Source organism: Palaemon carinicauda, chromosome 27, assembly GCF_036898095.1.
Source record: "Palaemon carinicauda isolate YSFRI2023 chromosome 27, ASM3689809v2, whole genome shotgun sequence".
Taxonomy (NCBI): Eukaryota; Metazoa; Arthropoda; class Malacostraca; order Decapoda; family Palaemonidae; genus Palaemon; species Palaemon carinicauda.
Window position 1 is genome coordinate 92,725,115 of NC_090751.1, and position 12,500 is coordinate 92,737,614.

Here is a 12,500-nt window from a genome sequence, read left to right on the forward strand (position 1 = left end):
ACCATAAATGAGAAGGAAATATTATCAACAATATTATGAACAATTAGATCATAACTGCTCTATTAAACAAATGTGATCGTTTGTTACGTAATTATTACATGACATTACACGCTTATGGATTTAAAAAAAAAAAAAATCAAGCATTTGTGATTTCTACACTGTTAAAAATTTGCATTAAAAACGGCAAATGTCTGACAACATTTATTCCAGGATTTTTACCGTTTTAATAACGTTCATATTGCCGTAAAAGATAATAAAAAAGCAAGGTAAAATTACGGTCGCTTGTATTTTACTGAAATACGGTTGCGAACAGTATATTTTTACGGAAAATTTACAATTAAAATTACGGTTTTTTTCTAACTGTACCGTGAAAAATCTCACTGACCGGTCTTATGCCTACATGAACGAAAAGTCCAGAAGATACCAAAAGGGTATTAAAGCAGATGCCATGGAAAAAAAAACAATAAATATAAAATAGAAACAAAGTTACAAATACATACAACAAAACGCTGTAGTCAAGTGCTTCTGTTGCGAGGCCTATAGGCAATGTTTTTTTTTTTTTTTTTTTTTTTTTTTTTTTTTTTTTTTAAATCAGAATCAACTATTTGTGATTTCTCGCGTGAAAATCTCACTGACCAGTCCTAAGTCCACATGAACGAAAAGGCCAGAAGAGACTAAAGGGATATTCCAGCAGGTCCCATGAAAAAACAAAAAATAAAAATGTAAACAAAGTTAGGAATACGTGCAACAAAACGTTGCAGTCAAGTGCTGCTAATGTAAGGTCTATAGGCAATGTCACAATGAGGATCATGCTCAACTCTTTCCATTCCAAGTTTTTTTTTTTTTTTTTTTTCCCAGGATGGCGATGGATAAGGGGCCTCAAATCATTCAAATGCTAATCATATCGGCCTTCGAATTAATAGTGGCCCTTGCCTCCTTGGTAGTTCCTAAGTCAATTCCATCCTCCCTGTTTCTTTGTCCGAGCTTAGCCATGAAGCACTGAATTTGGGATAATTGTACAAATTTAAACATGCTTATCAGTAACTTGATCAGAAGAGGATGCTTTATTTGGGCATAAATTGCCATCTGATTCATAACTTCTGAATTTTGGTTAACTTTACTGATTTAATCATATTCTTCACATTTGCAATTTGATTTGATTTATCATACGTATTCAATTTAATAAAGAATCATACACACACATGCACAAAAATACTCTCTTTTTTTGTGTCTAACTTGTCATAAAAATTTAATTTGGGATAATCAAACAAAATTTGAACATATGCTTAACAGTAACTTGACCATAAAAGGATACTCTACTTGGGTAAAAATTGTAATTTGATTTGTCATACTTATTCAATTCAATAAAGAATCAAAGACAAACATGAACGCAAATACACTTATTCTGACGTGAGAACTTAGTCATAAAAATTGAATTTGGGATAAATATACAAATTTGAACATATTCCTAACAGTAACTTGACAATAGGAAGATACACTATTTGGGTAAAAATTGCAATTTGATTTGTCATACGTATTCAGAATAAAGAATAAAACACACACATGAACAAATATAAGTTCATAAACAGCCATTCTGGCAACGATTGCGCTAAGGACGATCCAGTAGCCAAACTTCCACCAATCACACTTGCTGTCCTTCGAACCCGTCCAATCAGAATGCAGGACCGCGTCAAGTCTTTCCCGCTCATAACGCCGAGCACGCACTCGAGTTACGGTGTCCTAAACCTTCTATGAAAAGTAATCCAATAGCAATGAAATAAAAGTTGAATGACGCGGAAAGGAGAAAGGTAACCAGTTGAGAGTCCATAAGGGCATGTTCTTTTGGATAGTCCAAATGGATAGTGAAAATTCAGTGGTTTAAAGGCCGCTCATGAATGGCAAGGTACAGTGATAATGCTCTATCAAGCAGGACAATGCCCTAGAGACTGACCATTTATACATATGATCAGCGCCCAAGCCTACTCTCCACCCAAGGAGGGCCAGGTAATAGCTGCTGATGACTTCGCAAATAGACCTATAGGCTCCCCCAAGGCCCCCATTCTTAGCTCACAAGGATGGTGAGGTTACAGCGACCAAAGAAACTAACGAGTTTGAGCGGGACTCGAACCCCAGTCTGACGTTCACCAGCCAAGGACGTTACCACATCCGCCACCAAAATAGGGTAAAAATGGATCGCAAAATTGACTGGAGTGAATGGATTACGAATGGGTTACAAAATACAGGCATTCCTTCATTGTATGCAAAAAAAAAAAAAAAAAAAAAAAAAAAAAAAAAAAAAAAAAAAAAAGGTCTAGGTATTTTGCCCGTCTTGTAAATAATTTTTTAGAAATTAACAACTTTTTTTGAAGGACAGAAAGTGAGCCATATGTGCAAACTCTTAACAGAAATTAATACTGATTAAAGTTAATTTATAATATTCAAGAAATACGTTAAAATGTATATCTGATTCCCTAACCTTCCGTTACCTTTCCAGACTGAATTTCCCAACAGGCCTTAGGGTCCAGTACCCGCAGCATTGGATCAAAATGAAAATCATGAGCCACAAGAGAGACTTACTCATTTCTTAAGACATATAATTCCTTCTCGACCAAAACTTGAAGACCCATTTATAGGTTTTCATATAAAATAATCTTTGAAATTACTGTTAAATACCTCTTTTTCAACAGCTTAAAATAATTAACTATCAACTTTCCCTCAGGTAATAAATTACTAAAATATAATGCCTGATCTAAATATTCAAATTACCAAAAATTTCACACAAAAATGTATTGTAATTTTGTTTTTTCTTGTTTCAGAATTTTATATCCGAAATTCTTTCCCCCTACGATGCAGCTTTGGGATTTTCGTCCTGACTCCGTTTTCTATATTTCATACTAAGTAACTAAGTGGAAGACAAGACTGAAGCTGGGGTGCAGGGGTTGCAGCTTCACCCACTATAAAATTTTATAGTAAACAGAAGCAGCTCATTTCTTAAATCATCCTCGAAGAGACCACGGCTGTTATTATAACAAAAATAAACGAAAAAAAAATTGTGGTCAAACCTATGACAAAAAATTTCGACATTGAAAAGCTATGGTAGCTCTCCGTAGATTTTCAGTAAGCAGCATTGGAAGAATTTGATCGAAATTTAATAATAATAATAATAATAATAATAATAATAATAATAATAATAATAATAATAATAGCTAAGCTACAACACTAGTTAGAAAAGCAGGATGCTAAAAGCCCAATGACTTGATAATAATAATAATAATAATAATAATAATAATAATCATAATAAGGAAAAAAAAAACAATAATAACAATAACGCAAGCAGTATACGTAAAATGGAGGTTATTTAACCTAATATTACTGGATACAATTAAAATTAAGACATACAAAAAGAAACTATATCAATACGGAGTAATAATAATAATGGACGGAAAATATCAGTATACGAAAAAGCTACATCATTATGGTGTAACAATAATAATGCATGTTACTGTTTTTAAAATATTTTATTCTAATTGTTCATTATTTCTCATATCGTTTATTTATTTCCATATTTTCTTTCCTCACTGGGCTATTTATTCCTGCTTTTTAGCCTTTGGGTTTATAGCATCTTGCTTTTCCCAATAGGGTTGTAGCTTATCTAGTAGTATATGTAATAATAATAATAATAATAATAATATTATTAATAATAATAATAATAATAATAATAATAATAATAAGAATAAGAATAATAATAAAAATAAAATAATAATAAAATGATAATAATAATAATAATAATAATAATAATAATAATAATAATAATAATAATAAATCAATGGAAGAAAATAAAAACAATGATAACGTAATGTTGCAATGAAAAACATATAAGAAAAACAAACAATAGTCTCTAATCTTCAAAGGAGAAAAAAAATAAAATGGCAATTATGATAAATAATTAGATAAGAATAGCAACAATAATCATTCAGGTGGCAATAAAAATGAAAAGGTGATGGAAAACAATGAAACCTAGAAAGAAAAAACTTCCGTGAAAAAACTACCAGCGAACCTAATCATCTCGCTTCTGTGGTCAAGATTTTTTTTTTCTTTTTTTTTCCTTTTTTCTTGACAATGGTTTACAAATTCCCTTGGAAGGTGTCCACGAACATCAGCGTAGCAACAATGTTTGTGACATCTGTTATTTTAACGGAGGTACAAAATTAAATTTTGAACACCTGTGATACGTCTAAATTCAAGGTTACGTTCGATTAATGCGAGTATCTGTCGACAATCGACCGATGGGAGTATCTGTCGACATTCGACCAATGGGAGTATGTGTCGACATTCGACCAATGGGATTATGTGTCGACATTCGATCAATGGAAGTATCTATCGACATTCGACCGATGAGAGTATCTGTCGACATTCGACCAATGGAAGTATCTGTTGACAATCGACCAATGAAAGTATCTGTCGATATTCGATCAATGGAAGTATATTCGATCAATGAGAGTATCTGTCGACATTCGACCAATGCGAGTATACATAAAAGGTTCAGCAACCTGACCAGAAAATTAGCATTTTTGTTTCCCGGTGACAAATGACAACTAAGGCCCACTTCACGCATACGATTATTCTGCCGCACGGTTATTTCCCGCAGCGAGTGAGGTGCCTCATCGATCTACATTGATTTCTTAACGCAAGGTAGCAACCGCACGGTTTTAAAACCGCTCGTGTGAAGCGGCCCTTATTTATGCACGAGATTATTGAACGAAGGAAAACAATGACAAAATTATTCAGAATTACTTGTGCAGTGAATGCAAAAAAAAAAAAAAAAAAAAAAAAAAAAAAGTTTTAAGCCGTTTCTATTATATCAGTTGAATCTCTTGGGTGCTTAGTAATAATTTTAATTCACAAGAATTACTTGAAAAATGTTTAATAATAATTTCAACAATCATAAATGCTGAATAACTAGTAATTTCAATCTAAAAATATAAATTAAGAATATTACACGTACATTATTTATGATCGAACTTAAAAGGGAACACCATGGCTATGGCACTAGCCAAGATTAGAGAACAATGGTTTGATTTTGGAGTGTCCTTCTCCTAGAAAAGCTGCTAACCATAGCTGAAGAGTCTCTTCTACCTTACCAAGAGGAAAGAAGTTACTGAGCAATTAAGGACATTTTATGATTAATATAATAAAAACAACAACACACACTAAATTACTTCTTATGATTAATAAAAAAAGTACACAAAAATATGAGAGAGAGAGAGAGAGAGAGAGAGAGAGAGAGAGAGAGAGAGAGAGAGAGAGAGAGAGAGAGAGAGAGAGAGAGAGAGAGTATATATATAACAAAATACGAACATGGCGAGATTAAATATAAAAATTTAAGAGTCTTGGTATTAATTAATAATTATACTAATTCATTGCCTACTCACTTCATTCTTCACTGAATACCAAATCACCCTTTGTGTGTTGTAGTAGAGATATGATTCCTTACCTGAAATGAAATGCATAATATTAAGATGTATAACAGGCCAAAGGATGAGTAAAATACCAAATGAATAGAAAATTACTAGAAAGAATCCTGATTATATATATATATATATATATATATAATATATATATATATATATATATATATATATATATATATATATATTTTTTTTTTTTTTTTCTTTGACCACAGGTGAAAAAAAGAAATGGATAAATAATCATTTCAAAACAATGATAATGCTTTCTTATCAATTACTGATGAGACTGGCAAAATATTAAAAATGATTAAAATGGTAGCATTAATATAACTTTAAATTTATTATAGAACATATGACAGTATAAAAATAGTAAATGCAGTGCAAATTTGCGAAAATATGATGTAACGTGAACAAGTGGGTGACAAGATACATTATAGACGGTAATATACAAATAAACTACATTGTATATATATATATATATATATATATATATATATTATATATATATATATATATATATATATATATATATATATATATATATACATATATATATATACACACATATATATAATATATATATAATATATATATACATATAAATATGTATTATATATATATATATATATATATATATATATATATATATATATATATATATAATGTGTGTGTGCGTGCGAGAGTAATATACGGGGTGTCCAAAAAATGTAACCATTTTTTGACAGACGATAACTAATGTACTGCTTTTGGTTTGTTTCAGAGGCAACCAATAACCAAGAAATAATAATTTTTAAATTTTACTTTCCTGAATTTAATTTAACTCCTTCGTATTGTATCTATGTCAATATACACCTAATTGAAAAAAAATGCATGAATACTGGGAAGTCAAAGAGAGAGTACATTTTTGGGACACACTGTGTGCATATATATATATATATATATATATATATATATATATATATATATATATATATATATATATATATATAAACACACACACACACACTAGTAAATGCTCCTTAATATGAGTAATCGTTCTTCCTTTCATAAAACTATTAACAAGTATGACCTGAAAACAGAAGAATATCCGTTTCTAATTGATAAAAGTGTCTGCAATTGTTGTTGTTGTTGTTGTTGCTGTTGGGTTTCAACTTTTTGCTACTCAAGGCTCAATGTAACCCAAGCAATCTTTTTGGTCACCAATCTAAGCACTGATCAGACTCGATATTAATTAACTTAGGGAGGTTTCAGTGTAAATTCCTTTGGAAAGCTTCGCTGGTAAGAGAAGGTTTGGCATAATTATAAATGAAATAACAAGGAAAGATGACAGCAGTGTGAAACCTGCAACATTACTTATAATTAAGAGATTATTTCAATATCAGTTGCATTGTTTATGTGGGACAAATTAATAATAATAATTAATAATAATAATAATAATAATAATAATGAGAAAGAATATTAATTGATATAACCAAATTGTTCTTTATCATTCAATAATAATGAAAATTATGTAAAATATATAAGCAAAAGGATAAAAACCACCAAACAAATAAACTAATAAGTAATTTTGTTAAAAAAAGTAATTATCAAATCATCAGACGAATTGATAAGTAAATCAAATAACAATGGAATCTCTCTCTCTCTCTCTCTCCTCTCTCTCTCTCTCTCTCATCTCTCTCTCTCTCTCTCTCTCCTGCTCAACCTGGGGTTAGCCTTCCTCTCTGGGGAGGGGGGAGGGTCTTCATCCACTACAATAAATGGTATATCCCCCACCCAACCAACTCTATTATATCCCCCCATCCCAGATGCCCTCCCCATAGGGCAGAATACCCATCCACCTGCCCTCCCTTCCTTTGCCCTGGTGCGTGGCATAGTCAACAGGGGGTTCCCAGGGGGCGGCATCCCCCACTGTTTTATTCACGTGTTTACCACAGGCAGCCTGCGTCGCAAAAGTCTATTCTTCTATACCATGAGCAGAGAAGGAAGGATGAGAACAGTGAAGGAAGGAGAAGGCAGAGATAGAAGGAGAGAACAGTGAAGGAAATAGAGAACAGAGAAGGAAGGAGATAACAGTGAAGGAAGGAGAGAAAAGAGGAGGGAGATAACAGTAAGGGAGATAACAGTGAAGGGAGGAGACAACAGAGAAGGAAGGAGAGAACAGAGAAGGAAGGAGAGAACAGAGAAGGAAGGAGAGAACAGAGAAGTAAGGAGATAACAGTGAAGGAAGTAGAGAAAGGTGAAGCAAGGAAAGTACAGAGAAGGAAGGAGATGGCAGAGATAGAAGAAGAGAACAGTGAAGGAAGGAGAGAATAGAAGGAATTAGGGAACAGAGAAGGCAGGAGAGAAATGTGAAGGATGGAGAGAACAGAGAAGGAAGGAGAGAAAAGAGAAGGAAGGGGAGAACAAAGAAGGAAGGAGAGAACAGGGATGGGAGGAGAGAACAGAGGATGAAGTGACGAAGATTAAAATGTAAAACAAGAAAGAAATACAAAACTACGACGAGGAAAGAGAGAAAAGGAGAAAGAAGGTAGAAGGAATAAAAATTAATACAGATGAAAAAAAAGAAAACCTTAAAATATTGGACTTTATACTTGGCAGAGGTGAGGGAGATGATAATGAAAAGGTGGAAGAGGATAAAGAGGAAGAAGGGGATGAGAAAAAAAAATAGTAAAAGCCTATAAGAAATAAAAAATAGTAAAGAGAAAAAAGAAAAGCCTAAAAAACTAGACTCCATACTTAGCAAAAATGACGAAAAAGAAGAAAATAAAAAAAAATATGGAAGAGGAAGAAGAGGATGAAGACAAAATAAGAAGACAATCCGTTTCCTTTACGCAGAAAACAGAAAGAAGAAGAAGAAGAAGAAGAAGAAGAAAAGAAAGAAAGAAAGAAAGAAAGACCATTCCTTAGCAGCGGGTGGGACGGCTGACTCCCAGTTATCTAGACAGTCAAGTGAACTGTCAGTCGTACGCTCAGCTTTCTAAGAACCTTAACTACAGTTATTCTTTAACTGTGGGTTTGACTCTGCAGGTATTTTTTAAAATTATTATTATTTTTTTTTTTGTATTTAAGGCTCTTCTAAAGGGAGGGTCATATTCCGGTTGGTACAGGTGTGTGTGTCTCTCTCTCTCTCTCTCTCTCTCTCTCTCTCTCTCTCCTCTCTCTCTCTCTCTCTCTATATATATATATATATATATATATATATAATACATAGATATAGTATATATATAAATAACATATATATATATATATATATATTATATATATATTATATATATATATATCCAGTATTTATACACACACACACACACACACACACACACATATATATATATATATATATATATATATATATATATATATATATATATATATATCCAGTATTTATACACACACACACACACACACACACACACACACATATATATATATATATATATATCTACGGTATACGAATACGGTATATAACGCAATTTTATCTTTTTATTACAATAATTATCCCTAACAATCTATCCTTAATAGCTTCATCAGCCATATTTCTCAATATACCTCATTTATTCTAATTTACCTCTTTCCCTCTTCCTCCATTTCTTCCCCTTTCAATCCTTCCACTTTTCCCATCCTTCTTCCCACCTCCAGCCTCTTACCTCCTCCTCCTCCTCCTCCTCCTCCTCCTCCTCCTCCTCCTCCTCCTCCTCCTCCTCCTCCTCCTCCTCCTCCTCCTCCTCCTTCTTTTATGGGCCGGCAGTCGTTTTCGGAAGCCATTGTTATCCAACTCCTACCCCCTTGAGTGCCCGTCACATCACGTCTTCTTCGTTTTAATAGGGCATTTCAAAGAAGGAAATCACAAACTCCCATACCCCCTCCCGACGTCTCTCTCTCTCTCTCTCTCTCTCTCTCTCTCTCTCTCTCTCTCTCTCTCTCTCTCGTGTAGAGAGTATAATGGCATGGATCCTCAACTCATTTATAGTGGTCGTTTTTACGTGATCTAAAAAATTGACGACTAAGGGGACAGTTAATAGACATTAAAAATGCTTTAAAGGAATAATAAATGTAGACTACAGCAACTTCATGCTTAGCACAAATCAGTCCAGAAATATGGATACTAACTGGAATTGAAAATATACACCACCACTCATTGTTAAATCGTTGCATAAACAAGTAAATCATTGCATAATCAAACAAATCATTGCGTAAAGAAGTGAATCATTACATAAATAAACAAATCATTGCATAAAGAAGTGAATCATTGCATAAACAATCAAATCATTACATAAACAAACAAATCATTGCATAAACAAACAAATCATTGCATAAAGAAGTGGATCATTGCATAAACAAACAAATCATTGCATAAACAAGTGAATCATTGCATAAACAAACAAATCATTGCATAAATAAGTGAATCATTGCATATAAAAATAAATAATTGCATAAACAAGTAAATAATTGCATAAACAAACAAATCACTGCATAAACAAGTGAATCATTGCATAAACAAACGATTCATCGAGGTAATTTTTCTACATACAAAATAACAAATACATGGAATAAACTTCCAGCGGATGTAGTGAACAGTAACACGGTAAACGAGTTCAAGAATAAGTTAGACAAGATCATAAGAACTCTCCAAATGCTTAAACTAAATCGCTCTACCAAAGAGCAAATGGAGTCTTTGTGACATCAAGAATCATTGTAACTCCAAAATGCTACATTATTTTTTCTTTAGAGTTATAGCCTACCTTGCTAATAATAATAATAATAATAGTAATAATAATGCTAATAATAATAATAATAATAATAATAATAATAATAATAGTACTAAAAATAATAATAATAATAATAATAATAATAATAATAATAATAATAATAATAATAATAAAGCCCTACAGTCAATTTTTTTTAGCGAGGCAGATTTGCACCGACTCACAGCGGTGCACTTTTAGCTCGGAAAAGTTTCCTGATCACTGATTGGTTAGAATGATCATGTTCAACCAATCAGCCATCAGGAAACTTTTCCGAGCTAAAATGGCACCGCTGCTAGTCGGTACAAATCTGCCTCGCTAAAAAAAAAATTGACTATAGCACAACTCATCCCAGAAGGATAGGCCTACAAAAAGAAAGGAAAAATGGAAGGAATAACAAAGCAAGAACAGAATTCCGAACCATTACTTTTCTTTTAATTTAGTTATTTCTTTTCCCCACTGGGCTATTTTCCTTGTTGGAGCCCTTGGGCTTATAGTATCCCGCTTTTCCAACTAGGGTTGTAGCTTAGCAAGTCATGTTAATGATGATGATGATAATAATAATAATAAAAAAAATAATAAAAAATAATAATAATAATAATAAATAATAAAAATGATAATAAAGTAATAATAATGAAAATAATAATAATAATGAAAATAAAAATAATAATAAAAATAATGACAATAATAATAATAATAATAATAATAATAATAATAAAAATAATAACAACAATACTAATAAAAATAATAAAAATAAAAATAATAATAATACTAAAAATGATAATAAAGTAATGATAATGAAAATAATAATAACAATAATAATAATGAAAATAAAAATAATGATAAATAAAATAATGACAATAATAATAATAATAATAATAACAATAATAATAATAATAATAAAGAAGCAATCACCAAGGATTAATCATATCCAGTGAGATAAGTAAGAGATCTGGAGGTCAACCGGGTGTTACGAAGCTTCATTTACTATTAACAGACAATTAAATAATTTGACGTAACAGGCCGGGTCATGCACGGATAAAAGAGTGGGGTTACTGAAGCTTGCAATTATAAATGCAATCGCCTGGTATTATCTGAGAGATAAACATGCATGTTTGAGAGGGAGTAGCCATACCCTGGTGAGATGGGGTGCGAGTATGTATATATCTATCTAAATATTAAACGTCATTTTTTGACGGGTCGCGTACTCCAGTAAAGAATAAAGATCTCGTTATCAAATGAGCAGTTTTGATTCCAAATTTACAAACTTTAAATAACGAATTAATTGGCGCTCCTATAAAGAGGGAAATTTTTACTGATTCTTTTCCTTACGAATACGAAATTACATAAAAATCAACGTGATTTTCAGGTGTCAAAAAAGAAATTATATATAAGTATATATTTAATATATATATATATATATATATATATATATATATATATATTATATATATATATATATATATATATATATATATATATATATATAATCTAAACCAGCATTAAATAGCTAAAAATACCGTTTGATTGGACTATTTCAGACAAAATATTTTGTTCACTATTATCATCATTATTATTATTAACAACAATAATAGCTAATCTACAACCCTAGTTGGAACTGTAGGATGTTACATGTACAAGGGCTACAGCAGGGAAAATAGCCCAGTGAGGAAAGGAAATAAGGAAAACAGATAGAATAGTGCGCCAGAGTGCATCCTCAAGCAAGAGAACTCATCCCCAAGACAGTGGAAGACCGTGGTACAGAGGCTATGGCACTACCCAAGCTAGTGAACAATGGTTTGGTTTTGGAGTGTTCTCTTAGAAGAACTGCTTACCATAGCTAAAAAAATCTTTTCTACCCTCACTAAGTGGGAAAGTAGCCAATAAACAATTACATTGTAGTAGTTAATCCCTTGAGTGAAAGAATTTTCGGTTATCTTAGAGTTGTGAAATGTATGTGGAAAGATGATAATGTGCAAAGAATACGCTAGAATATTTGGTGTATGTGTACTGTAAGTAAATGAAAAATGAGCCGTAACCAGAGAAGGATACAATGCCTTACTATCTAGTCAGGCACAGAACCTAGTGACTCTTATAGCCTTGGTTATCTCAACAGGTGGCTGGCACCTTGAACCTACCTCCAACATCTGATGTGTGTGTATATATATATATATATTATATATATATATATATATATATATATATATATATATAAATATATATATATATACAGTATATATATATATAGTATATATATATATATATATATATATATATATATATATATATA